At 37.0% G+C, this 26,275-nt stretch overlaps 1 protein-coding gene across 4 annotated transcripts in view; it reads right to left on the minus strand.

The window, feature by feature from the left end:
* PCGF5 (polycomb group ring finger 5) overlaps window positions 1–26,275 on the minus strand; it is a 94,688-nt gene that overhangs the window by 36,725 nt on the left and 31,688 nt on the right. For 3 of the 4 annotated variants that reach the window (XM_063405652.1, XM_063405654.1, XM_063405650.1), the window contains exons 2-3: window positions 17,462–17,569; window positions 12,366–12,437 (exon numbers count right to left, since the gene is read on the minus strand). The gene's annotated coding sequence lies outside the window, so the exon portion shown is untranslated. Of the gene's footprint in view, window positions 1–12,365; window positions 12,438–14,901; window positions 14,956–17,461; window positions 17,570–26,275 lie in introns of those variants that run through there. The other variant, XM_063405653.1, reaches the window with a different exon arrangement.

Below are 26,275 nucleotides of genomic sequence, written 5' to 3' on the forward strand. Positions count from 1 at the left end.
CACATCTGAACTAGGAAACTAACAACACAAAAAATCCCCAGTTTTCTTGATAGAAATTGTGTAGCAATCTGAGTGATATTTAGAGAGAAACGAAGTATTCACCTTCACTGGATACTGACACTCTAGATACCTGATGGAAATGCCATTCTAGAGCTTTTAAAACCTTGAAAACTTCACAGAATTCCTTAGGTTGGAAGATACCTCTTGAGATCACCTAAATTCAACCTGTCTGCTCCAGCAGAGTCAGCTAAAGCAGGTTGTCCAGGCCTGTACCCAGCTGGGTTTTGACTATCTCCATAGCTAGGGCTGTACACACACTCTGGGCAATCTGTTCCAGTTTTGATCAACTTCATAGTAAAGAAAAAAAAAGTTTTCTTGTTATCAGATAGAATTTAATGTATTTCAGTTTATACCCATTATGTCTTTTCCTGTCAGTGGGCACTACTGAGAATAGTTTGACTTCTTCATCTTCATTCTCTCATGTCAAGGAATTATATATGCTGAAAAGATCCCCTTGAGACTTTTTTTTTTCCTAGCTGAGCTGTCCCCAAACTCTCAACCTCTCCTTATATGAACAATGCTCCAATACCTTAAACATCTTTGGGGCCCTGTGGGCCCTTTGGGGCCCTGACACTTGATCCATGTCCTTCTTGTTCTGAGAACTGGACACAGCACTCTATGTCACCTCATTAGTTCTGCACCACAGAGAGGAAGATCAACCTCCCTCAAACTGCAGGCAACTTACTTAAAATTACTGCATATTTACTCAGGTAGGAAGAAGAGATCACATATAAACACCTGGGATCTCTTATTTCCCGTGTTAAATTCCCAATCAAGTAGAAGAATTATCTAGAAGTGAAAACAAATTGGGTTGGCAGGACCTTTGGACATCATCTGGTCAAATGCCTTTGCTCAAAGCAGGTCTAATGTTAAAGTTAATTCAGACTGCTCAGGGCTCCAACCAAACAAAGTCTGACTACACGTAAGGATGGCAACTCTACAAACTCTCTAGGCAATTTGTCTTAACCCCTGACCAACCTCATTGTGAATTGACTTATTTAGGTCCAGTTGGAATTTTCCTTGCTCCTTCTTGTATACTTTCTCATATATATGAATAATTTACTAGCAGCAAGTAAACTTAACTCTTACTGCCAATATCCAAGTCATTGTCATAATCTTGGGATCATGTGACATATTTCTTTGTTTTTGAGGCAAAGAATAGTAACATTGTTTATTATATAACAATAGTAGTATACTCAGTGTGAAAACTGTCTTTGATTTGATAGGAAACAACAGGAATCAGGCTATTCTTATCCCTATTGGTTACTCATGAAAATCACCAGCAATGAGGTTTTGCATTTCTACCATGAGGGTTTTTCTTCACCCTTACTGAGCTCTCTATAAGAAGCCATATATTAGCACATAATAGCACTTCTGGGATATATATAGCATTTCTTAATGCTTACTCTTCTTTTATAGCCCAAAGTAAAGTAGCAAAGCAGGTTGCAAAATGCCAACATCTGTATTATTAGGCCATTGACAAATGTGTAAACAAGAAAAATGCATTCAGGAAGCACTTCAAGAGAAAGGTAAAATTGTGTCACACAGAGTTCCAACTGTGTTGAATTAAATTCCAGGAACTTTTAAAAAGTAAGAGAAATCGTAAAGTAAGTTCCTATAGACTTTCTAATAATTGGCTGCTAGCAAAGAAGAAAGAATCAAAAAAATGATTCCAGCAAGGGAAAGATGAGCAAATCTGTATTGTTAAACATTTCCTTAGTGCACTAAAATACTGGTCAGCCATAGCACCACACTGTCTCTTCCCAGCTAGGGAAACAAAAAACAAGAAACAAGGTCATAGCAGTGGGAGAGGGAGATTCCCAGTGCAAGGAAAAAAAATCATAACTCTGAAACAAAACTGACTAGAAATTGTCACAAGGATGAAGGAGACAATGTAACTTTAGTCACTTGTATGCAGATGCTGAAGGGAAAAAATACCTGGTTTAGAACATATCATTAGCTGACCATTAAACATACTAGGTGAAGATCTTGTGACTAGTTTGACATACCTCCCTAGAAACAGCAAATTTAAGAACTGTGATTATAGTCTGCAGAGATATTGCAAGTTTAAAAACAACAGCCTATCTCAGCAGAATCCAAAGTTTTAAGCTAAAAGCAGCTGTAAATTAAAGACTTAAATGTGATGGGCATATTTTTAAGAGGTATTTTCCTTCTGTTTCCTTGATTATTTTGTCACTCTTCTGGACTTTTATTTGGAAGAATAGTTTGAATAGGCATGATTACATGTATCAGATACAAACATATCCAGAAACTTCATGGAGGAAGTGAGACAAACTTAGAAAAGTTTAGAGAGTAAAGGATCTGTTCAGTTACCCCAGTGTCCAGTGTGTGAACTGTGATCATCTGTTGCTTCCTGGTTTGCTTGGTTTTTAAAGCACAGTACAGGTATAGACCACCATGCAGCCAAGCTGTTTCTTCATCTGTGAATAACCTAACTGACATTATTTTGGCTTTAAAGGAAAAGATTTTTTCTTATAGTATAAAACCTTGTATTGTGCCACAACAGGTGTTTTTTTGTTTGTTTGTTTGTTTGTTTTCCATAGGTAATTGATTTTTTGGTGAAGTGGGGTTAACCTTTGAAGCATCACAGACTGCTCACAGGGAGGGATGCAATGGCAGGAGGTTTACAAGATACAAAACCAAGATGCTTCTGTGCCTCCATTTGCCTGTGTGCTTGGTTAAAAACCACTGATCTGTGCTGGAGTTAGGATCTCTGGGCAACTAAAATACTGGTAGTATTCTCAACCTCTCCTGGTTTTATCTCATGGCATGCTAACCACCAGGCACTTTGGCCCACTGTGCTACATCTCCTTCACCTTTCATAAAGTATTGGAAAGAATGTTTTGTGGTTTTTAGGATGTTCTGTAGGCTGTAATGGAGTGGGCATTATTTCAGAAGTGCTTGATTGTGGAGAACCACAGGGAATGACCAAAGCAGCCTTTTGCAGTCCTATGCTTTATATAAATTTCTAGCAATTCTGTGTACAGAATCTAGCAAGTCTGTGTAAGTAGAGCAAGTAATGGTGGTGTGCTTTGGTAACATCTTAAAGAAGATGCATAATTTGAAACAATCACCTTGGTTCTTAATCAGGTGTTCCCCCTGCACCACAAACATCTTGCATCATCAGAATTACATTTTTGGTCTTCAACTATTTACTTTACTACTACTGAAGAGTTCATTAGGCTTTCTCTTAATTAATGGAAATCCCGCTTATGTTGCCATTTCTATTATTATATAATCTCCAGTACTTCTTAACTACTTTACCTATTGCTATCTGATTAGATGCTTCTGCCAGTTCAGTTTCCTTTTATGCTGCTCTCTACAATAGTATCACCTGCTTATTCTGAGGCTTCTCCAGAGAAAATCTGCTCTGCAATTAATGCTACTTCAGGTCTCCCTGCTAGTCTACAATGGAAAAAAATCAATCCATCAGTGATACTCCAAGCTATATTATCAGATAAATTCCAGTGGTGTAGTCATGCACAGAGCAGCCTGATACAGCTGTTGTCTGCATGGGCAAGACTGTCTCCTCACAGACTTCCAGGATATGAGGTCATAGAGCAAACACTTTCCCAATTTGATGTATGTATCCTTCCAGGGGAAAAGTATTTCTATAACAGTATGAACATAGGTTTCAAATGTGCTAATCAAGTCACAACGTAGTGTTTGCTTTTTCACAAGACATCCTAATGGCTACTTGCTATAATTCTATCACTCTTTTAAAAAATCCTTGTTTCTGTCAGTAATATATATCTTCTTCCATTCTATACTGCACTGTGCACATATATAAAAATACCTATTACAGGTAATTTTTTTCCACTCTTTTCCCCCCTCAAATTATCAAAGCCACTTACATCAACATATATAGCTCAGCTAAACAATAATCTGAAGTCTTCAAATAGTTTTATAGAGTTTCATCTCTCAATTTCCATGAAATTAAAAGACAAATGAAAACAATGAAAACAAACTGTAAAAAGCCTCTAGTGACTCCAACTAAAATTGTTACTAACAGATTTTGTTTCTTACAGTTGAAAACTGGCAGGAATGCAAATCAAATTGTATCACACATGTCAAACAGCTTCACAATTATGCAATCAACTTGCGCTGCAAATTAAAAACAAAACTTGCTACTAAATCTTAAGTCAAAACAAATTTAAAACATCAATAAGCTCAGCAAAAGCAATCCCCAACAAATCTACTCATATCTGTTATGATGGCAGAACCAGAAAAGAGAGAGGCTTGAGAGGAAATAGAAAAGTAGTAACCAAATTACCTCATCTTTTACAAGACAAATTAATGACATTCATAATGTCTCAGGGAACTAACTACTCTATTTCAATCGATTTCCAACAGGAGTTCTGTTTCCAACCCTCTCAAGAATAAAACCTTTAACTTAATAACACAATGTTGGGTGGATTCCATTTCATTTGAACTGCATGGGACTCATTCATGGGAACTGTCACTTTGTCAGCCCATTAAAACAGTCAGCTTCACTGGAGAAAACCTAACACAGATACCTGTGAATTTGATTTTTAATTGTAAACCAGAGAATGTTTCTTCTGGATAAACTAAGAGAAAATAGGGGGCAGATCAAGTTACCAAGCTTCACATTCTCCTACGATCTTTTCTGAGAGCAATTTGACATATTTATATAGAGAGAGAGTGTCAAGGTCTGTGCAGCAACGAGTCCCATGTGATCCTGTCCATCCAATCATATGACTATAGTAGTCACCATGGAATTTGGCCTACTGAGATAAAAAACTTTCCATAAGAGAAAGCAAAAATAAAAGCTCTTTAGGTATTTTAGATGTTTTTTAACAGTTCACATTAACAAATGAGTCACTGCATATAATATTTCACTTAAAGCGTTATCTTGAAATTCTAATAATTTTTATCCACTATACTAATGGTAACAATTAGGCAAAACTGATACATTTAGTTGATTCTTCATGTGACTAATGTGCTAGTTTTGAAAAGAGACAAACTCAGGATTCTAGCCAGAACCTATTCTCAAGTGAGCAATCAGCCCCTACCTAACTTGGCATCATCTGCCAGTTCTGCAGGGACATTAGCTTAGGAAGTGAATGCTGGCTTGCCCAATCTTAGTTCCATGACTGCATGAAACCAAAAAAGTTTGCATAAATGGTGTCAGCGTCTGACATTATCATCACTGAATTTTCTAAAGAAAACATGTATAAAGCAATTCTAAAGTATGCAAAATAAGTTTGATATTGTTTTTGCAATTACAAAATCCAGGCCTTCAGACTCTGCCTATATGTAAACACCATATTCTTGGTTTATGTGCATTTTAATCAGAATGAACACAAAATCAACCAAAACCCGTGAGACCACGTTTACCATCCCTGCATCTTGAGCTTCTTGTAGTACTTGGAAGTCTGGATTCAGCACAGTGCTGATGAGATCATGTGGTTTTTGGCTGAGTAGTCTGTGGCAGTTTGGACTCCCTGCTTTTAGGGTTCTCAGCAGAGCAGGGCTGTGTCTTTCTCAGAATACAAAGAATATACACGATCCTGCTTTTACAAAATTGTACTGTCTGCTGAAGCTCATTTTCACATTTCCAACTTGTCCAGTCTCATCAACTAGACATGACTGTGGACTACTTTGCTACAAAATTCTGTAGGAAGAAAATGGTGAGAAATGTAGCTAATACTTCAGGAGATTACATGCCTTTGAGTCTAAAATGAATTCTTAAGTGTAACAGTACAGGTAAAGCCCTTCTAGAGATCAAGATGTTTGAATACAACAGAATAATATCTGGTTTGATCCTTAAATATATAATGGCACTTAATGAAAACATCTAACAAATGTACAAAATGGATCATTGTATTAAGAATCTTGTTTTGTATATAGAAAAACAGATCTTCATTTCCTCCTCACAAAGAATCACAATCTTGCTTAAATCACTACATTCCCCGCAGGGATATCTATACATAAATGGCAGGTTAATTATATTTATGTTACATCTTTAGGCCTGGATTGTATAAACATTACCATCTTGCTTCACTATGCATGCCCAGAGTCCATGCAAGCCTACAGTCCTCAATCAAATTGTGACTATCAGCTTTCATCAAGCTTTGGTCTGGAAGTCCATGCAAGAATGTACAGATACAGGTAACACTCACCTCCTTATATCTCATAAAGGTATATAAAATGAGCAGAGAGCATGCATCATTCTTTACTATTGTTTCATATCTCGCTGCCATTTCTAATCTGTATTGCAAGAGTTCCAAATTCTATACTGACTGTCAAACACTAAGAGATGCTATGAGATGAGATTTATCACAGCTACAATAGCTCAGCTTCAGATTGCCAGCTGCCTTTTCTCTGTATCAACACACTTGAAAAAGCACAAACATATCCTAAACATTTTTACTTGCAAAATTTTTCACATTTTGTAATGAACTGAGCTCCCATAAATGTTAAATACATTTCAAGAATGGTTTTCTAAAGCAAATGGTAAACTATGCTAAAGATATCCAATTTCTGACCTTTCTACATTACTACAATCTGTATGCATTTTACTGAGTTTTTTTGGATGTGACTATTTTCTTCAGTGCTGTCATAACTTTAGGTTCTAGAGGCATAAAGCTAGAAGGATTGACCTATCAATTTATATGGCAAATCTCACTCCAGTCCCTAAACTAATATCCTTGGGAAGCTTTTAAGAATAAAAGGTGTAATACTCTTAAAATTATTTCCCTTTATCATAAATGCATAGACAGGAATATGAAATTTTGACAAGGAATTTGGCTTATGAGAACTTGTTGATACATGTAACGCATAGCCTGCTCCTATCATCATCCTGCTGTCTATTTAATAATTCACATTTAAATACAAGACCTCAGTTGCCACTGCTCAGTAGGAATAAAATTAAGGCGATTTACATTTTTCCTGCTGAGAAATCTGGAATTCTGTCAGGTGTTTTATCCTGTGTCTTTTAAACTTGTCAGAAACACTCGTGCCACCATAACCCTCTATCAGTCAGGAATTAAAATACGTATTTGGGCCTGTGTCTTCCACTATGCAGCAACTTACAAATTCATGACAGAATCCATTGTTACAAAATATATCTAAAACAGATAATTTCAAACACAGACTAGCAATTCACAGTTTTACCTGATATATTTAAAATCTATTGTACAATTTTCTTCACTGAATCTGTTTTTCTTAACATTTGTACCAGTGAAGCAATACCTTTTCCCTGCCTTTTTCTTTATGTATCAGTGAATAATACAAAAAATCAAGAAAGCAGTCAAGATGAGGTACTGAAACTGCTTTCTTATAATCCCATTTTATGTTAATGTCCCTCAGTCAATAAGCATAAACTAATGAATTTCAGTAGAGAGACTCAATAATACTCCTGAAAACTAATGCTTTTGGTACAAATGATGTGGTGCTAACAAAATCATGTAACAAAGATAGCCATAAGGAAGAGAAAGGAAAGCATACTGATTTGTATGACTGATCCAGTCACTTTTTTGAAGAAGGAAAAAGTAACTCCATGTCTTTATAACTTTGTCTGGATTTTAGGAACACCTATCCAAATCTTTACATACAATTTTTACTCAGTAAAAAATCAATTTTACCGTTTTTTGCAGCAAATATTCTTGCTATGAACATGACCTCTCAATGGTGTTATTGTCCAAACCACTGTCACTGATGTAAACAGGAGCAAATTTAAATGGCACTTAGTGGCCAAAGAACAATAAGCTTGTAACCACTTAAAGAATACTGTAATTTATTTAGCATAGACAAAAGGCAATGGAGATCTCTTCTTCTTTGATAAGTGTTTTTTTTCAAAAGGCAGAACACAGAAACATTTGTCAGAGAAGATGCAAATATTTACTATTAAAAAGAGAAAGGTACATGCTATTCTTAGCACATAATTTTCTCCCCTCTGTTTATGTTTTTATCGTACAAAGTGCTTGAACAGTCACTAAGGTGATTAAGGGATTGGAGCTTCTGTCATATGAGAAGATGCTGAGAGAACTGAGGTTGTTTAGCCTTGCTCAGAGCAGGTTCTTTGCAATATGTATAAACACCTGATGGGGGAAGTAAGACAGAGCAAGAGACTTCTCAGTATTTTCCAGTGACAGAAAAAGAGGCAAAAAACAAACTGAAACATAGGAAATCCCATCTAAGCATTAGGAAAAAAAATCCAATGTGAGGGTGAACAAATGTAGAATCTATCTACACAAGGACAGACAGAAAGAGAGAGCTGGGAGTGTTTAGCCTGCAGGAAAGAAGGATAAGGGGAGACCTTAGCATCTGTAAATTCTTGATGGAGGAGGGAGTAAAAGAGACTGAGAGAGAATCTTCTTAGTGCCCAGTGAAAGGACGAGAGGCAATGGACACATATTGGAACGTGGTCAGAAATAGGGTGAGTTTTACTGTAAGGTTGTTGGAACACTGGAATTGTTTGTCCTGTGGAGCCTCCATCACTGAAGACTTTCAAAACCAAACTGGGTAAGGTCATGAGCAATCTCATCTATTGATCCCACTTTAAGTAGGGGAGGTGGAACACATGAGCTTCAGAGATTCTTTCCAACCTCAGTGATTCAGGGAATCTGTGAAATACTAACCAGAATTACTCGATAGGTCAGGAATATATTAACTTCATGCAGTTTCAGGCTACCTGCAAGCAGAAAGTGTATAAAGTGTTGGGCCCCCCAGCTGAGTCTGACCTGTTTGAGAGGTGAATGCCATGGTGAGTGCTGGTCTGGTCTCACACCATGACACTGACCTCTCCTGAGACCAATGCTTGTTAGGGATACACCCAAGCCTGCACTGGGTCTGTCACCTCCTTGTCTACATTATCTTTTGGGATCCACTATGCTGAGCATCATAATGTCAACTAAACAAAAGTCACTGGGTTCTCCTACAAATCAGTACAGATTGGTATCAGATTGCACAGCAGCTTTGTGTCCATTCCCATTTGCTCCATGACATGTCTAAAAATTTAAATCATGAAAAGCTACTATTTACTAATTCACTAAGTCAAAACTACCATTATAGTAACCTTCCTGGAATAGGGCATAACAGCAAAATACATAGTCCTGTTAAATTGGGTTAATGGCTGCTTTGCATGGCCCAACTTCCCTCCTTTTTCCCTTTGTTCAAGTTCTTCTATTTCTCATCTCCCTTCTGCATTCCCCTGCTTCTGTGGGTTGCTATATTTCTTAGAGGCACCAAATTTTAGCTCAAAATCTGATGAACAAATTTAGCTTCCAGAGAAATAATTTCAAAATAGTAGAGCTTTGGGGTAGAGATGTTATTCCACGTTATTTATGTAACAGGAGTCTAAATCCTTCTTGAAAAGGAAAACTCAACAATCTCGAAAATGCAGAAGATGTCCTTTCACAGTAGAGAACTCTACTCAATCAACTAAGTTTTATATTCAGTTCACTACCTGACTTTAGAACACCTACAACCCAGTTGTCTTAGAGGAGAATGCCATTTCAGAAGTGGGTAATTCACTGGAAACAAGTTCCCTGTTAGGTGTGGTTCAGGATGAGAATGAGGGCAGCCAAATTTAAGGTCCAGGTTATGTATGATCACAATCCAGCTCTAGGGAAATCTGGGCAAAACTCTGTGGACTCAAGCTTTAATTATATCTCTTTTTGCTTTTCTGAAAGCACCAAGGAAATCATACACCTTGGGAATTCTGGGGCAACAGTCAACTAGTATTCCCCAGTAAAGGAGCTCTGTTGAGCAAAACAGCCTCAGAGGTGTGCCTTTTGGTCTTCTGTGCATAAAGGAGGAGTCTGTGTACTATGGGCAGAGAGGGCCAAGGGAAGACAGAGGATGGAAAATTGTTGCCTCTACAAGAAAATAAATCAGAAGAAAATCTAAAGGTTGACTGCAGCATTTAGTAAAGGAGTAAGAAAAAAGCTGTTGAAAAGAAAACAATTTGTTTTTTGAAAGGGAAAAGCAGATCCATTCTTTGAACTAGCCAACCCTACTAATAACAGAAGTGAACAGATATATCAGCATAATCTAGTCACACAAGGTGCAGGGCAAGCTGGGTCCCAATTACTTAAACACCTGACAGTATTTTTATTAGTATTTAACAAAACTGACTAGATTACATTTAGGGCAAATATATCCAAATATATCCATTCAGCTAATACCTTCAGCTGCAGTGGAGACATACCCTTTTGAGAGTCCATTTGCTCTAAAAAGTCTCCAACATAAACTGTGTTGAGAAAAGGATGCATTACTGAGCCTGTTTTACATAAAGACTAAAACATTCTAGCTGTTTCCTAATGAATTTTTGATGTCAGCAACACAGGAAGACATGACTGCCTAGGAATTAAACCTCCAACACTCAAATTCCAATACAATGTGTTAATCACAACGTTAGTCTTCATCAGAATGGTAATTTGACATGCATTTAAACCAGACAGCTAATCTCTGAGGTGAGAGATTCTATTTTAAAAAAATAGCCATACTGAACACTTAGCCTACATTTTGCCTCATACTGCTATTGATACCAGCTCCTGAAAACAGTCAGGGTATTGGCAGATAGTTTTAGAACAGGATTTGTAAAAAATTAGGAGTTAAGTCTCGAATTTTCAGCATATGGAGGCAAGAAAAACATTTTGCAAGATAAAATACTTGAAGATAAAAACCTGGATTCTTCAGAGCTTCATGCCTTATATAGTATGTGTCTGTATATTTATAGATACAAAATTTTATACGCTTTGACTGAAACAGAGCTTTGTGTTTTAATTACATTTTAATTTGGTTTTAAGCAAGAACAAATGATCACTTAATATGGCAAAGATTCAGACCCATCAACTCATCTTTCTTTTTCATATTAACAAACATCTCATGAACATGAATATTGCTGTTTACACAGCCTAATCCCACACAATAGCATCATAACTTCCTGAAATAAGTTGTCTTTATGTCTCTATAATGTATTTAAATGTACTTTTACCTCTGCTGTGATGAAGAGATTGTTTATTAATACATATCTAGAGCTGATATAGTGTTTTACAGCTATACATGACTTATTAAAAAGGAAATAAAAATGCACAGTTATGCTCAAAGCAGCAGTTAATATTAATAATCACAGAAAGAGAAATACTGTCTCATTTTATGTTTGTAATTAACTGGAAGTATTTTTGGTTGGAAACAGAAGAATACTGTTACAGATTCACTCTGCAGTGAGGTTTAAATATAATATCTCCATCACTGCACTGTTTGCAGCATGATTAAAAATGTGCTTGTAAACTATTCCCATTCTACACATGCACAAGTACCACAATCTTCCAATAACCAGGGGTGAAGACATCAAATAAAGGATACCACCAGTGTCCACATAACTGGGAGAACAAAGTGTCACTCCTTTTAACTCCTGTAATTCTTATATGAGAAGATTCCAGTGCATTATCTAACACAAGTGTGCTGGAAGCCTGTGGACTATTCAGAAGTGAAGTGGCCCTCTGGTCTGCTGCTCTGTTGCACCTCTCAGTCCTAAAGCCACAAAGATGGCATTATAGTTCCAAGGGTGTTTTATGTTTGCTCAGGTTGTGATCACTGCACAAGCAGAAACTGCTCATTTGAGACTGCCAAATTTCTGTTCTTTTTCTAGTCCCTTTCTCACACCTCCCAAACCCAGGATGGTTAGACACTGTAAGTACCTTCCATTCTGTCCAAAGTACTTCCAAGGCTTCATAAGCAATCATAAGCAAACTCTACTTCACAGTGGAGTCACTAGCATGTGAGCAGAGATGAGGAAAGAATAAAGAGTAAAGTTTTCACACAATATTCAAACATTGTTCTGTAAAGAAAGCTACTCACATGAGGAATGCTAGACTGCTTACAGCCCTATGGACTCTGTGTCAACAAAAATAACAGTAACCTTTTTTCTAGTCCCAAAACAGCACTGAGACTAAACCTGCAAAACTCACTAGGTTCCAGCAAAAAAATCAGTTCCACCAGAGACTAATGCCAAATACAATGTTTCAGATCTCATTTCTTTAAAAAAGGAATGCATTATGTTAGACAGGAGTAGGAAGAAACATAAGACATTTAGTCAAAACATCCAAAAGGCTCCTGCACAAGAAAACTGATACTCTAGTTAGAGAAAGTTGAGGATTATGTAATGCACACAACTGTATAAGTAGTCTGTTTTCTGCAGTGAAAGGAATGAAACAGACTACTTACTGACCTAAATACAAACTTTTGTCCAAGTCAAACATAAATTCTTATTTTTCAATTCTTGAGCAACTTCAGTGAGACACACAAATACTTACCTTGAATATCTTTTATGTGTGGGTTTCCTTCTCAGTCTGAGTTAGAAATATTCATCTCCCGCACCATGTGACCTATAAAATGTGTTCAAAAGGTTAAAATGTGTCACCAAGGTTATCTACAAAATACTGTGTTCTTCCTCCCTGAAAAATGTTTTGTTACTCAGATCTTCTCTATGCCTTTTTATAGTTTAGGTCCCAAATGCTTCCTAAGTCCTCCAGCTAAACAACTGTACTGGGCCTGGCTAGGACAGAATTACCTTTCCTCCCAGCAGCTCACATGGTCTTTTCGTTACCTGCCCAAAACAGTGCTGCCAGCACACCAAGGTTCTACCTGCTGCTGAGCAGGGCTTGGCCAGCACCCAGGGCTCTTTCTCACTCCCACCACAGTGAAGACTGTGGGGTGCAATACCCTGGGAGAAGATGCAGCCAGGGAGATGATCTGAACCAGCCAAGGAGATACTCCATGCCACGTAACACCAGATTCAGTCATAGTATCAATGGGGCTTAGGGATGTTAGCTGGCATTTCCTTGGAACTGGCTGTTCATCAGTCTTCCTGCAGGATGTGGACAGTGATTGCACCACTTGTTTTCTTTCCTTTCTTTCAGCTTTCATCTAGCCTTCACTTTATAAACTTTTAAACTTTTTTTTCACCTCAACCCCCAAATTTTCTTCCTTCTTCTCTTCCCTCATCTCATAGGGGCTTAGGGTCAGTGAGTGAGCAATTTGTGGTGCTTAGCTGCCCACTGTGTTTAACCCACAAAAATAACTTAATAAACAAAATTAGCGATTTCCCACCTCTCTGCTGTGCTGCCTGCTGATGTATGAGTAGGTACTGAGGGTTTATGCACACTTGTGACTACGCCTGTATTTGTGTTACAAGCAGATACAGGCTGGCCCATTTCTCCATGGCCAGATGCAGATGTGCAGGTATGACATGACCAACCTCTCTGAGGAGTGGAAAGAGTGCAGGAGTGGGGTGGGTGCCAGGTGAAGTACCCAGGCAGCATCCAGTTCAGTTTCTACTTTGCCTCTAGGTCAATTAGCATAATCAGAATAATTTTGTGTAACACTATACATTGATTATGAGTTGTCAACATAAATGCTTTCAATGCACTTGCCCCAAACTACACAAAAATTCTACCAAAACACACCCATGTACTGCACACATGCTTCTCACCCGGGGGAGAGGATGTGTGAAAAGATTGTGACAGATGTTAGGGACATTGTTTACTATGCTGCTGGAAGATGTTTCATTTATATGGTAATAAATACATTATAAGAAGCCATACAGATATACAGCATAATCTCAGACAGATATTTATATCAAGTTATTAAATATTTTTAAGACAGGGAATATACTAGATACAAATTATAGTATTTTTGGGTGTCATCCCATTAAATACTTGTTGTTTTCACTGCATTCATAGAAAAGTACCATTTATGTTACTGAATGTTCTTAATGTCCTCTCACTGAGTACTAAAATGCTGTATTACATCAAAAATAAAAACCACTTAGCATTAAATTTTGATACATAAATTTTATGGGTAAAATAGAAGTCAAATGTACAGAGTCTAAGTTAGAAGTCACTGCAAGCAATTTTCCCTATTGACTTTAAGGGGATCTGAACTGTGGCTTTTGACTCTTAAAATAAACACTGCATCACTGTCACATATGAAAAATATTATGAATAGTGAAGAACTAGTTTAATCTACTTCTTAGAGCAAACTGAGAATCTCCTAAAGGGGCTTAAAGATTACTGTACATCTGAAGCAAAGCTCTGTCTTGCATACCACTGAAATATTGTGCAAAATGGCTTAAATAATGTGGTTATTAACACGGACACTTATTATCATAACAAAATACTTATTTTATGACAGTGGTATGAAAAAAATTGCCACAATGAAGCGAAGGAGCCTCAAAGATAGGAATCCTGACTTCTTATGGTTCCTAAGCATATGTTAGTTTTATTTACACAACATACACCCCTGTGTTACTTTAAGGAAGCTGGGCATACAATTCCACACAATATTTATTTTCTCTAACCTTATTTTAAAAATAAATATGAGCCACTCAATCGAGTCTGACTTTCTTCTTTCTGAAATAATTCTGGAACGCTGATCTTGGACCATTCTGCACCTTAGCTAGTTTGTTTTTATTAATGGTTAAAACAACACATCTTTTCTAGGTTTATTTTTAAAGAACATAAAAATATAAATGGAGAAGGGTTTAATACAGAACAAACAGGGAACGGTATTTTTACAGAAAACTTAATGGCTAAGCAGATGTCTAACCTACTTTGAGACCGACATGTTATGCAAATACAGTACACAGCTCTCCCTTGTATCCCAGGGCTATCTTTTGCAGGACTAGCTGTTGCTTTACTTTCCACATACTTCTTGAATACTACTCATCGAAAAAGAAGATAAAAGAGCATTTAAAATTTAAATAGTCAGGTATTTTACAAGGGACCCTATCATGCCTTTTTATAAAGTGCTGACAAACCACACTAGAAGTGCTGTACTTGAAAATCTCACCTGATTAATGCCATCCTGCTGCCTTTTTGTTATAGATGTCCCTCTGTTCTGCTTTTTTCTGAAGTAGAAATCTGGATTTTGGAGAATTTCAGGTAATTGCAAAAAGAACTCTCTGTCAGGACTGTGTGCAATTAAACTTCCAAAAGTTACAGCAAAGATTGACTGCAGAACCTTTGCTGTAATATATATCAAGTAAAAAAAAGCCAATCATCTAATCTGAGTTGCACTAAAAATATTAATTTTCTCCTGAAATTCAACAGATTATTTTGACTAAAGCATCCTCCTTAATTTCTTATTGTAAAGAGTGATCTACAAAAGCCATTACTAGTTTCAAATGTTAAAAAAAGATACTTAATAGTAGTCTGAATTAGTCTGGTTTTTATTATCTCATTTGCTAAAATACAGTAATTTGATTTTATTTTAATCAGCTAGACTGAATAATCTGCTTTTGAATATAACTTTATCTCAAATGTTTCCATTTAGTTCATGGAAGATAATATCAAGAGATGGTTTGACTACAGTCTGGAAGTGCCACCTTAGCTTTACTTTTACTAAGCTGTGCCCCCAGCCATTCATGATGAAGCATGTGTGCCAAGAACTCCATCATTCTTTCAGGTTTTCTCTATACAACTTTCAAGTTTTTTGCATCCCTCTTGGCATGCATTGCCAGAATCAAGTTCAGAATGAGTGGTGATCACAGCATTAACAACCACTGAACCAGTGTAATTCAGCAACTGCTTGATATTCCACTTGCCCATTCATCTAAGACTACCATCATTCTTTTGTCTCCCTTGACACTGGCAGCTGATTATACCATGACCCTTCAAAACTCCTTTAGAAGTCTGTGCTTTGTAAAGGGAAGAATGAGGCAGTCTGTAAATAGAACTTACAAATAGTTTCTACATAGTGATTTCTCTTTTCCTATCTATCCTATTCTTCTATTTTATTATCGTAGATCTTAGCTCTGGAATATGCACATGGAAGTGTATAAGACTTCTATTTGAACTTGTCTAATGTCAGAGAGTTTAATTACATTTATATGGAATATATTAATTTTAGAAACACTCCCATGTGTTATTTTCTGCTGTTTCCCTCATGAACAACTGAATACTGCAGCCTTATTTCTGCAGTTTTAAGTGTGGAAGGAGTTGGTAGGACATGAATGCTTAGCCTTCCCCATCTACATTTGTTTGCTTCTACCTCCTTTATGATGCTTTTTTGATTCATAATTAAGCTGACTCTAACATTTGAATCAAATGTGTATTGTAGACAAATCATGATCCTATTACTGTAAGAAAAGTGCCAGATTACGTCTCCATTTCATTTTTACTAAAGCACTGGTTGTTACTCAAGGGTTTGTGTCATCTTGTTAAATTAATATTTTCATGAGTTTCTCCTCTCCCTGCTCCCTGTTCTTTCTTCTGGCTGCCCTGAACACAGAACTAACAAACTTCTGGTAGCAGCACCTTACACCAGCTGAAGTTGGCCCTTAGAAACAGTGAGATGGTGGCTTGAATTGCAGAGCAGTGGATACTGAACAGGTGTTTTTATGGAAGAGCCCCTAGGATATGGGCCTGGAAAACATACATAGAGACCTTCCAGTCTTCTGTCTCGCAATTTCAGAGACAAAGGTTTCGAAATGGTACCAGAAAGTTCACCTACATAAGATTAAAAATAATCAAGCCATTTCTCTGGAATTAGGTGACTGATTCCAGTCAGTAAACTTCTGGCCTGATGAGTCTTTACATAGCACAATCCTGGAGGTAATTAAGAGTAAAAAAACCAAAAAAACCCACAAAAAACCTATTTTAGTGCTATGGAAGTGAAAAAAAGAGCAGTTAAGGTTTTCTAAATGTCAAGAAAATTTATTGAGTTTTAACCATCTGATTTTGAATGAAAGACCCTTTTTATTGCTTTGTGCAAATTCACAGATTTAAATTTAGAACTTCTGTAATAAATATAAAGGATTCAAATTGTGGGCCCTTAAATTAGCAGGAATGCTTGCTAGTGCCTTCAGTGAAAATAGTCAGAAATAGACCAAGGTATTTTCTAGGGGAATAATGATACAGCATTATTTAGATGTGTACAATATTTCAACCATTTCAGTGTTAAAAAAATGAATTGTCTTTTGATTTTATATTGTGGAGATTGAAGAATGCATCCCAAGGAGTATTTACAAATGGTTTTCCTTTCCTTCCTACATATTAAGGATGTAGGAAACTCAAAACATTTTTAACAGTGGCAAAAAATCTAGCACTAGACAGTTGACCTGACTTTTTGGCTAGATTCCATATTAAAAATAAAAATGTTTTATTACATATAAGAGTCTTCATTTGATTAAAAGATGAAACATATCTCAGTGGATACAATGGACAACAGAGTAAGAACTATGCTAGTCAGAACCCACTTAAACATAGTTTTTCTAGTAAAAAGTAACCTTTCTCTGGCCTGCACAGACTCAATGGAACTATTTCACATACTATAATCTATGCTAAGCGAGGTCTGTCTTCCAGAGCAGACAGTGACCTGAATTCCGAGAAAAATATTTAGAATTTCATACCAGAACTTGAACTCCAGGTTCTTCTCAACAATCCTTCTGTGATTTCTTTTCAGCATACACAGGTTTCTTATTCCAAAGTTTATCTTCTACTTGGATTTTGATTAGTTCCTTGTGTTTGTGAAATAAGGAAGAACATGCAAAAAAAGGAAAAGAGACAATGAAAAAACACACCTCTGATTATGAAGCCTTGCTAACTCAGAAGTGTTGCAGAGAGAAGCACAAGCATGAGACCTAAAAACCAGATGACTGTAAGCATATGCTTACATAGACAGCAACTCCAGCCCCATGCCCTCAAATGAAAATATTTAGCACCTACTTGCTTACAGGAATACAACTCTGAAGAAGACTCTCAGTCATTAAGTGGAGTGATGTGTGGTGCAGGTAATTGCAATGCAGTTCACTCCTGCTGGGACATCCTAACTATGAAGGTACTTTGAACTGGTGTCCTGCAAAGAACTGATCTACTGCCTTTCCTCTAGAGACGGAACACAGCCTAAACACCTCCTCCTGCATCTGTGCATGTTCTGAACAAATAAAAACACAAGTTGTAAAAAAGGTTTTTTCAAAGGTTTTTTCCTATGTTAGGACCACTCAAAAAAGTTTTGGAGTTCCTGGTCGTATTACACTGATTAATTTTGGTACATAGTGAGACAGGAGCAACAACTGCACAGTCAGCAGTGGGATTTCCATGCCCTGTTTAACTTAAATGGAATCACTGCTTTCCTTGTATTTGGTATAGCTCCAGAGACTGAGGCTACAGAGCTGGTGACTTTCAAGGGAATGATGCTCATGGTAACATGATAAAATGAGCAGTAATGGAGCATTATTGCTCCATTTTTTAGTCACTGTCTAAAACCTGTGCAGCCCACAAAATACTTGGGAAAAAAGTGGTCTACGTGCCAACGTTCTACCACTCTTATAGCAACATCACACTGATCTGATCTGATCTATCTAACCTACAAGCAGCTCCTGCAAAACAAACTTCTGAGGCTTAACTCAATACAGGATGCTCAGCAATGTTTATACTTTTCTTACTGGTGGGAAAGTACAAGAATTAACATTTAACTGTCAATTGCCACTTTCAAGGAGTGTTGGGATTTATTGCTGCGAACAAAATAAATTTCACCTACTCCAATAAGCATTATCAATAACATCCCATCACTGATGTATAAGAGAAAGCTCTCCATTGTTCAGGCTCATAGGACTTTCCTCTTATTGTGGGCTTCTTTCTATTCTTTCTAAACTTACACTAGTTCTTCCCTAAACTCTGCCTTTCTTCATGAAAATTCCATAATCAGAACTCATCCTCTGGATCACTATCACAGCTTCATAAAGAACACTTTCTTAGTTTTAATAAAGTATTTTTCATTTATCTTGTTAGTTTTAATGACAAGAAAAGTTGCAAGATGGTTCTGTTAGTAGCAAGATGTGCCTATGTTGGAAGCTGACTAGAAACCATACTTTAGTCAGGGTTCTGTTCAGGGTAACACCTAATGGTGTTACCATGGCACTGAGCCACAGCTAATATACTCTGTCATTATATTACACTAAACATTAGCAGATATCTTCTTACTTTCTTCAAGCTCGGGCAGGAGGAGCTTACATCTGCTTAAAAGTTACACAGATGCACCTCAATGCATAACTCCTTTAAGAAATAAAATAGCACTTTGCACCTCCAAGCAGCACACCCAAGCATGTAACAGAAAAACATACCTGTATGACTAATGTCTCTCCCTGAACTCAATTTGTCCATTATATTCCTTTGTTTAAATACTCAACCTTTAGACAAAACCAGTCTCTTATAAATCTCCATGAAGCCAAACTCAACAGAATTCCATACTTAAATGGGGCCTGCTGAGATCATTATAACTTCAGTAAAAAATACAGACTTCAAAAGAATTGCAGAGAAAAAAATCTGTGCCTTTGCACATATATGAACTGCAGCACTGGTTTTAATATTATATTTACTACCAAACAAATTATTATAAAAGACAATTATGTCTTTTTTTTTAGTATTTTACTCCCAGATGTTTGATATCACATACAGTTATACCCACTCATTCCTCCAGTATTTCAGTGCTCCCCAAATAGTAACAAAAGAATCTTCTCCACAACCTATTCAACAAGACAACACTGAATGCCATAATTCACAGATACAGAAAAGGGAGACACAGAAGTCTAGATCAAAACTGTTTCAAGTACTCTTTATTTCCAAACACCTGATGTTCAAAGGTCCAACTTTTCAGGACACTCAGGACTCAGAAAACAGCTCTGTTTCACACAGTTTTGATTGTACTGGGGATGTCAAAACAAGGGCAAATTTGGCTACATGTGTCTCACAACTGTTAAAAATGAAAGGCCATCTGTGAACCCCTGACCTATATTACCAACCCAGCAAAAATAGTAATTTGGTATTCAAGACAGGCAGATACTAGTCCTCCAAGACATTATTCAACTTCCCTGAGCTGACTATCCTTTGTCTTCCTGCAGCATCCCTCTGTGCCCATTCTGCACTCGCCTAAAGGTGATAAGGGGGTGCTGGGGAGAAAGGCTTTGAAGAACAGAAGTGAGAAGCACTACAATGGATAAATTATGGTCACACCAACAATCTAAAATAAGAAATGTCCTAACGTTTTGGCCCTTTAGCTATATTAGAACAGTTTGATTTTTATACTTAACACTTCCCAAAACACAGGAATTCTACTGCTGAGTTACTGTGGCTCCATGCAGTCTAAGCTGTTGGCAGTTTGACTTCTCCACCTGTCAAACAGACTTCACCTTTGTGAATAAACAGAATCAATACCAAGCCAGAAAGCACTGAAGTGAAGACGAGTTCTTTACTTCTCTCTGCTGTTCAAGGAGGAACAATGAAAGGGAAAGTTCTACTCAATGACTTGGCTGCAGATACTGTCTTTGGAAAATGTCACAGGCAAACTCTCACCAACCTCACCTAAGAGCATATATAAACTTAGATTATTTTTTTCTATTTTCACAAGAACAGGAAAAAATACATGTATAATACAAGGGCAATAATTAAATCAAATTTGAGGGCCTGGCTTAATGAAAAGGTTACCAAACACATTTTTACACTGGGCAAAGTGAAAACTTCTCCCTAATCTTGTTCTTGGAATTATTTAATAACTGACAATTTTATAAGCAATTCAAGGCAAGGTCTATGGTAACTTAAGTCAGTGCAAGAAGCACTTGTGGTCACTCTGTCATAGGCATATTCGATACTGGCATAAAGTCAAGTGGATAAACTGAAGCTTAAGTTACAGCAGTTTTCATCAGCTAAAGCCACTGTTTCAAACCATTTGTATTTTTATGGATTCCTCCTTTGATTCATGAGACTCAAGACACTTCCTTTGAAAATATACAGTAAAAATTACATGGTAAGTAGCTACCACCCCTTGTAAGAATTTTCAGTCAGCATATTACCTGTCAGTGTTATCTTGTATTTCCCACCCACTTCAAAAGATGGAAACTGTAAATCCAACAGTCCAATGTTTGGCAGAGGTTTGCAAATGTTCTTTATATATCACACATGCTTGAGAAATCTATGTGTAAGACAGCTAGATGGGAGGAGTGGGGAGGGTTCTCTTCTGCCAAGAAAGAATTCAGACGCAGAGTTTGTATCTCACAGCCAAGAACCACCGAACACCAAACTTGCTCCAGCAACTCTTGTCCACTGCTAGTGCAGCAGCCTAGCAAGCATCCACAAAAGGAAAACCAGAGATTACCTTCAGTTAATACTGTTAATATTAGAGAACTGTTTTCTTCATGTATGATGTTCTATTTATGCTATTCTGTCAATGTTACACACATATTAGCAAGACTTCCAGTGCCAGAATGAATCCCCCACTTCTTAGTCCAGATCACCAACTCAAATGTGGAAATGAGGGTCCACAGATGTTCTGGATATCAAAAATAATAGACTTAACTGGAGGTACTGTCTCTAGTGTGTGGTGACACTCCAGCTAAAGCCTTCAGCGTTCTGGTGGGAATGATCTGTTTTCCTTCTGCCCAGGACAAAGCACTACCTCAGAATTTTTACCCATACTAATATCCCCTTTGTTTTATAGGTGATAACCACACTTTTCATCAAATTAACTATTTAATTGCCATAACTGAAATAGACTTATAGCAACTCTTCCAAATTTGGCCTAAACCTATGGTTAGATGAACAGCAGAGTCGATCTAATGGACCAGTTGTACCAAAAAGAAGGGAGCATGCAGATCCATCTCAAAGTCCATTTAATACTCTAGAGCAGCAGAAAACTTCTTCCTAGTATCTTGGTGTGTTAGTTAAACCTAATTTATTTAGGGGTTTAATGACTGCCAGGGCTCAGAGATCATAAGCCATAGCAGTAGCATTTCTTTGTTCTAAGCAGTGGCTGTGGATGACTTCTGGCACTGCAGCCCTGCAATGAACTTCATTGTTTGCTGCTACTGTTTGAAACCTGAAGAAGGGCTTGTGTGCCCAACAGTTTGTGTGGTTTTCCCTGTTCTACTAGTGGATGTACTAAGAGCTATTACACCTTGAGAAGCCAGATGATAAAGTAAAGCTCCTCTGTTACAAGTCTCACTGGTTTCACCCAGCTTCACAACAAACTGAAAGAGCTTCTCTGCAATTAATGGTAATTTTGAATTGGAGGCTAATCCCATGTAAATTTACATTTTAAATTTTCAGCAATGAATACACAAGAGTTACACATCAATAGTAGATTTTAAACGCTGGCCTGTGTGAGGCACCAACTGTCACTGAGTACATTATTTCCAGTAAATCTATTTGCATTCTCTGATCACTATCCACACAAAAAAAAGCCCCTCTTGTACTTTTCGTAAATATGTATTTAGGATGAAAGCATAAAAATTTACTTTATCTATGATACATCAAAAGAGTTAAGATGGAAAGCTGAAAAATATTGGTTTGATTAAGCAGCTCTTCAAAATCACTTTGTATGCAGGAAAATTCTACAGCCAAAATCAACTAAGAATACTTACTCAAAATATCATTTATATCATATAAAGGATCTTTTGTCTCTGCAGCTAGTACTGATGATTCTTCAAAAAAGTAAACAACAATTTTATAAAACCATGAAAGAAAGAAACATCTTTAATTTCATTCAATACACATATTGGCTATTTAAGAGATGATCTTTCATCTGAAAGAAGAACTGTGTTTTCATTATGAAATTAATCAAGAGTCTCGTTTCTTACATATTCCATTCTTCTTCTTAAGGAAGGAAATAAATATAATTACACTTGCTTTAATCAATAGTGACACTTCTCTAAGAATCACTCAAGATTTTTATCTCAAGATAAACTACTTTTTTTTGTAGCAGACAGAATTTCTCTCTCTGACCTGATTAGTAGTACCCAGCACTGAAATCTATCTCCAGAATATTTAAATTTTGGATTCCATTATTTTAAGGTGTTTTGTTTATAAACAAAGCCTTTAATAGGTGTAACACAATAAAAAAGTCAGACTGAATTACAAGGGGTTCCTCAAGAGCATGTATTCCAAAAACTAAGCTGTAACAACAGGTGAGCAAAACAAGTGTAGGGTGGAGTTTGGAAGATGGGAATAAATCTGGATGTGAGCGATTTTACAGCAACTACGAACTAGGACTCTCCCTGCTGGTATCAGATTGTACTTACAGATTAAGCTGACAGAAAATAATTCTGTAACACTGCCATCAATATCATGCATGTAATGAGAATCATAGCCATGAATCAGGAAAATATCACTGTTCACCATTTAGGTCTCACTGCTATTCCTTGCTACATCTCCACTGGTATATTGTGTGTGGGAAGTGTTCTTTATGATAACAATTACGGTGGCACACGGTAATTGATGCTAAGAATTCTTTATGATAAGAATTACCATGAACCACGGAAAAAGAGGTTTTCCTCCTTGTGGAAGAACGAACCCTGAGGCTGAGCAAAGGGGCCACCAAAGGCATCTTCAGCACTCATTGCTCCATCTCCATGTGTGCCCTCTTTAAAACAATGAGCACCAACTCAAGTGCCAGTGTGGGAAGGCAGTTCTTGAGCAACCTGAAGTTCTCTGTGAGGCACCAGTCAGTGACACAATGGTATCTCTGGCAAGTGAAGATCCTCCCAATAACTGTTACTCTCACCTTTAACCTCTTCTGAGAAAGTAAGTTTTGTCTTTTCCTAGTCAGATCTTTTATGAAAATAGGAGCATTATGGCAAATTAGCAGGCTACTTTCTTAATTCCTTTCAAATCTCCAAACATACATAAATCAGTGGCAAACAAAATTATTCCATTACAGGCAAGAAATGACCAATGCACAGTAGTAAATGAACAGTTTGGTCAGCTGTTAGGAAAGCTACTGACATATGCATGAATTTCACTATTAATAATTGAATAAATGGTTTCAGCTTTAGATAACTACTCGTTTCACATGTCAGAACGAGGAGTGACAGCTATTGAGACCATAGTGCTCAAACAACACTACATATCTTTCATCCCAGAAGTGGCCCACACTTGAAAGTGAAGTTTTTGTTTTATACGCAATAATCAAGATAAGGACAGCAACACTTCTATGTCCCATGGACACACATTGAGACAGACACTGTCTTGTCACAGCCTGATGGAACTGGCTGCCAGTACTCCACCTGCTCTGCTCATTATGGGCTTCACTCTCAAAGCCTGTCAAGCTGTTACTTTTCATGGCACTACATCTACTGGGAAAATTTAAAGATAAAACCACAATTATCAGGAAAAATAAGCTTCATTGTAAGAAATGCCTAACCACCTTCACTCAAAACAGATAGCTGCAACACTGATATAGAATCAACTTTGTTTCTTAATCTTCCAAATATTGAGTCTAATAATAGAAATAAAACTCTTTCCCAGACAACTGCAACAATTGTTTTTTTTTAACTGAGGATTTGGGCAACAAACAACCCCAAGGTAAGGTGTACTTGGTGCAAAGTTTTCAAGAGTTGAAGACAGGATTTCCCTTTTCTCCACCAGCAGTATGTCTTTCTACAGGAAAAGATCAGAACTTTGTGAGATCATTCACTTTGCAATAGTGAACTATTGCACTTGTCTAAAAGCCTAAACTGCAAAAATGAACCAATCTTTTGGGCTGGCTTTTTTCTTCCTCACTGGGATGTTCTAACTCAGATAGTTGGAAGAACATATGAAGATGCTGTTGGCACCAGTCTTTCAAAGCACAGAAAAATTGTAACTTAGTATCTTTTTTTAATAAAAGGCAGTGTAAATTTTGATATAGATATTCATATACATCAATAGGTCACGCTAAGAACAATTTCTACGTATCCCCAACATGGCAAAAATCAAGACACAAAGTTCAGACACTTCACGTTTATCTGCATTGCCACCGCTGTTCTCTAAGTTCTTCTGTACATCCCACAGTAATTTGCTTATCAGTCCTAAAAAGGGAGCTGCACAGGAGCAACTTTAAACCAATACATTTTGTCTCACTTTATTTTGCATATTCTGTAGGCTTAGAAGTGAAACCTAGAATTTTTCATTTCCACTTTAAATCCTACAGTGTTCATAGAGCAGGGAAAACCAGCTAGAGCAGAGTGGTAAATCCACTTTCAGTATTACTTCCTTTACTGCTCTCAGCTGAGGTCTGGACACATAATGCCACACACACTGTATAGTTTTATCTTCTTTTTAAGGAAATTCAATAAATAAGGATGAATGCTATGCCATTGTTGAATGAAATGCACAAATAAAACAGTATTTTCCTGTTTGTTAACTTGACCACCCAGCATACCTGAGAGATTCTCTATTACAGTGCTTTCACTGTCAAGTGCAGCCTTAACTTGGTCAAGAATTTCTGATAAGGAGATGTTAAAAGCCATGCAATGAACCCTGAAGTAATACAATTTTCTCACACTTAGCTGCTCCAATCCTCTAATTAATACTATGAGGTGCCAGTGCGAGGTATGTCAAGGAAAAAAAAAAAGAAAAATTAATCTTATAAAATTCATAGTTCTGCCTCAGTACAGGAAGAGAAAAATGTGTCCCAAAACCATGGAGAATGAAAAATCCACTTTGGAAGCAAGTTGGAGTTGAAAGGACAACCATATACAGGATCCAGACTCTATCCCATTTAAAACACCAACAGGCAAGAGGACCAGGAACAGAAGTCTATCCAGGTACAACTCCAACATGTTTAATAAATCAACTGGCTTAGCTTTTAAAAATACATATTTATGTAATTTTTACTTCAACGGAGACTATTTTTGCTTAACAAAACTAAGCAAAACAAAACGCAGATTAAAAGCAGCTGGGATCTGTCTTTGGCTTCAGGGTATGGACATAGTGTGATGCTACTTTTTAGGTATTACTGTTTAAATTTTATATTAATACACTTCGAATAACACAATTACTTAATTCTTACCTTTTACATCCCTCTTTTGACTAATTGACTAAAATTATGGGTAACAAGTTGATAACTGAAAGAGGTTACCATTTAACCACTGAGCCAGAAAAACTGCAATTGAATGGTGCAAAACTTTCACAGTTCACAAAGCAGCCGCAGGAAACCTGCTGAGTTTCTGAGCACTGTCTCTACCTCTGACATCCCATTGCGTGTCGGAAACCGACACCAACCTTTCACTGTCTACGGTACCGACCATGCTCCCTCACAGTTGTGTGCGTGTGTATGCGAGATGATTCACTTGCTTTTATTTCAGGGAACTGATGATTCATTCCATCGTCTCCAGATCATATTAATGGACTAAATATGCACATAAAGGAAGCAAAAATCAAGTTCTTAAACTTTTTTATGCTCAAATATTTAT

Source organism: Prinia subflava, chromosome 9 (assembly GCF_021018805.1).
Source record: "Prinia subflava isolate CZ2003 ecotype Zambia chromosome 9, Cam_Psub_1.2, whole genome shotgun sequence".
NCBI lineage: Eukaryota > Metazoa > Chordata > Aves > Passeriformes > Cisticolidae > Prinia > Prinia subflava.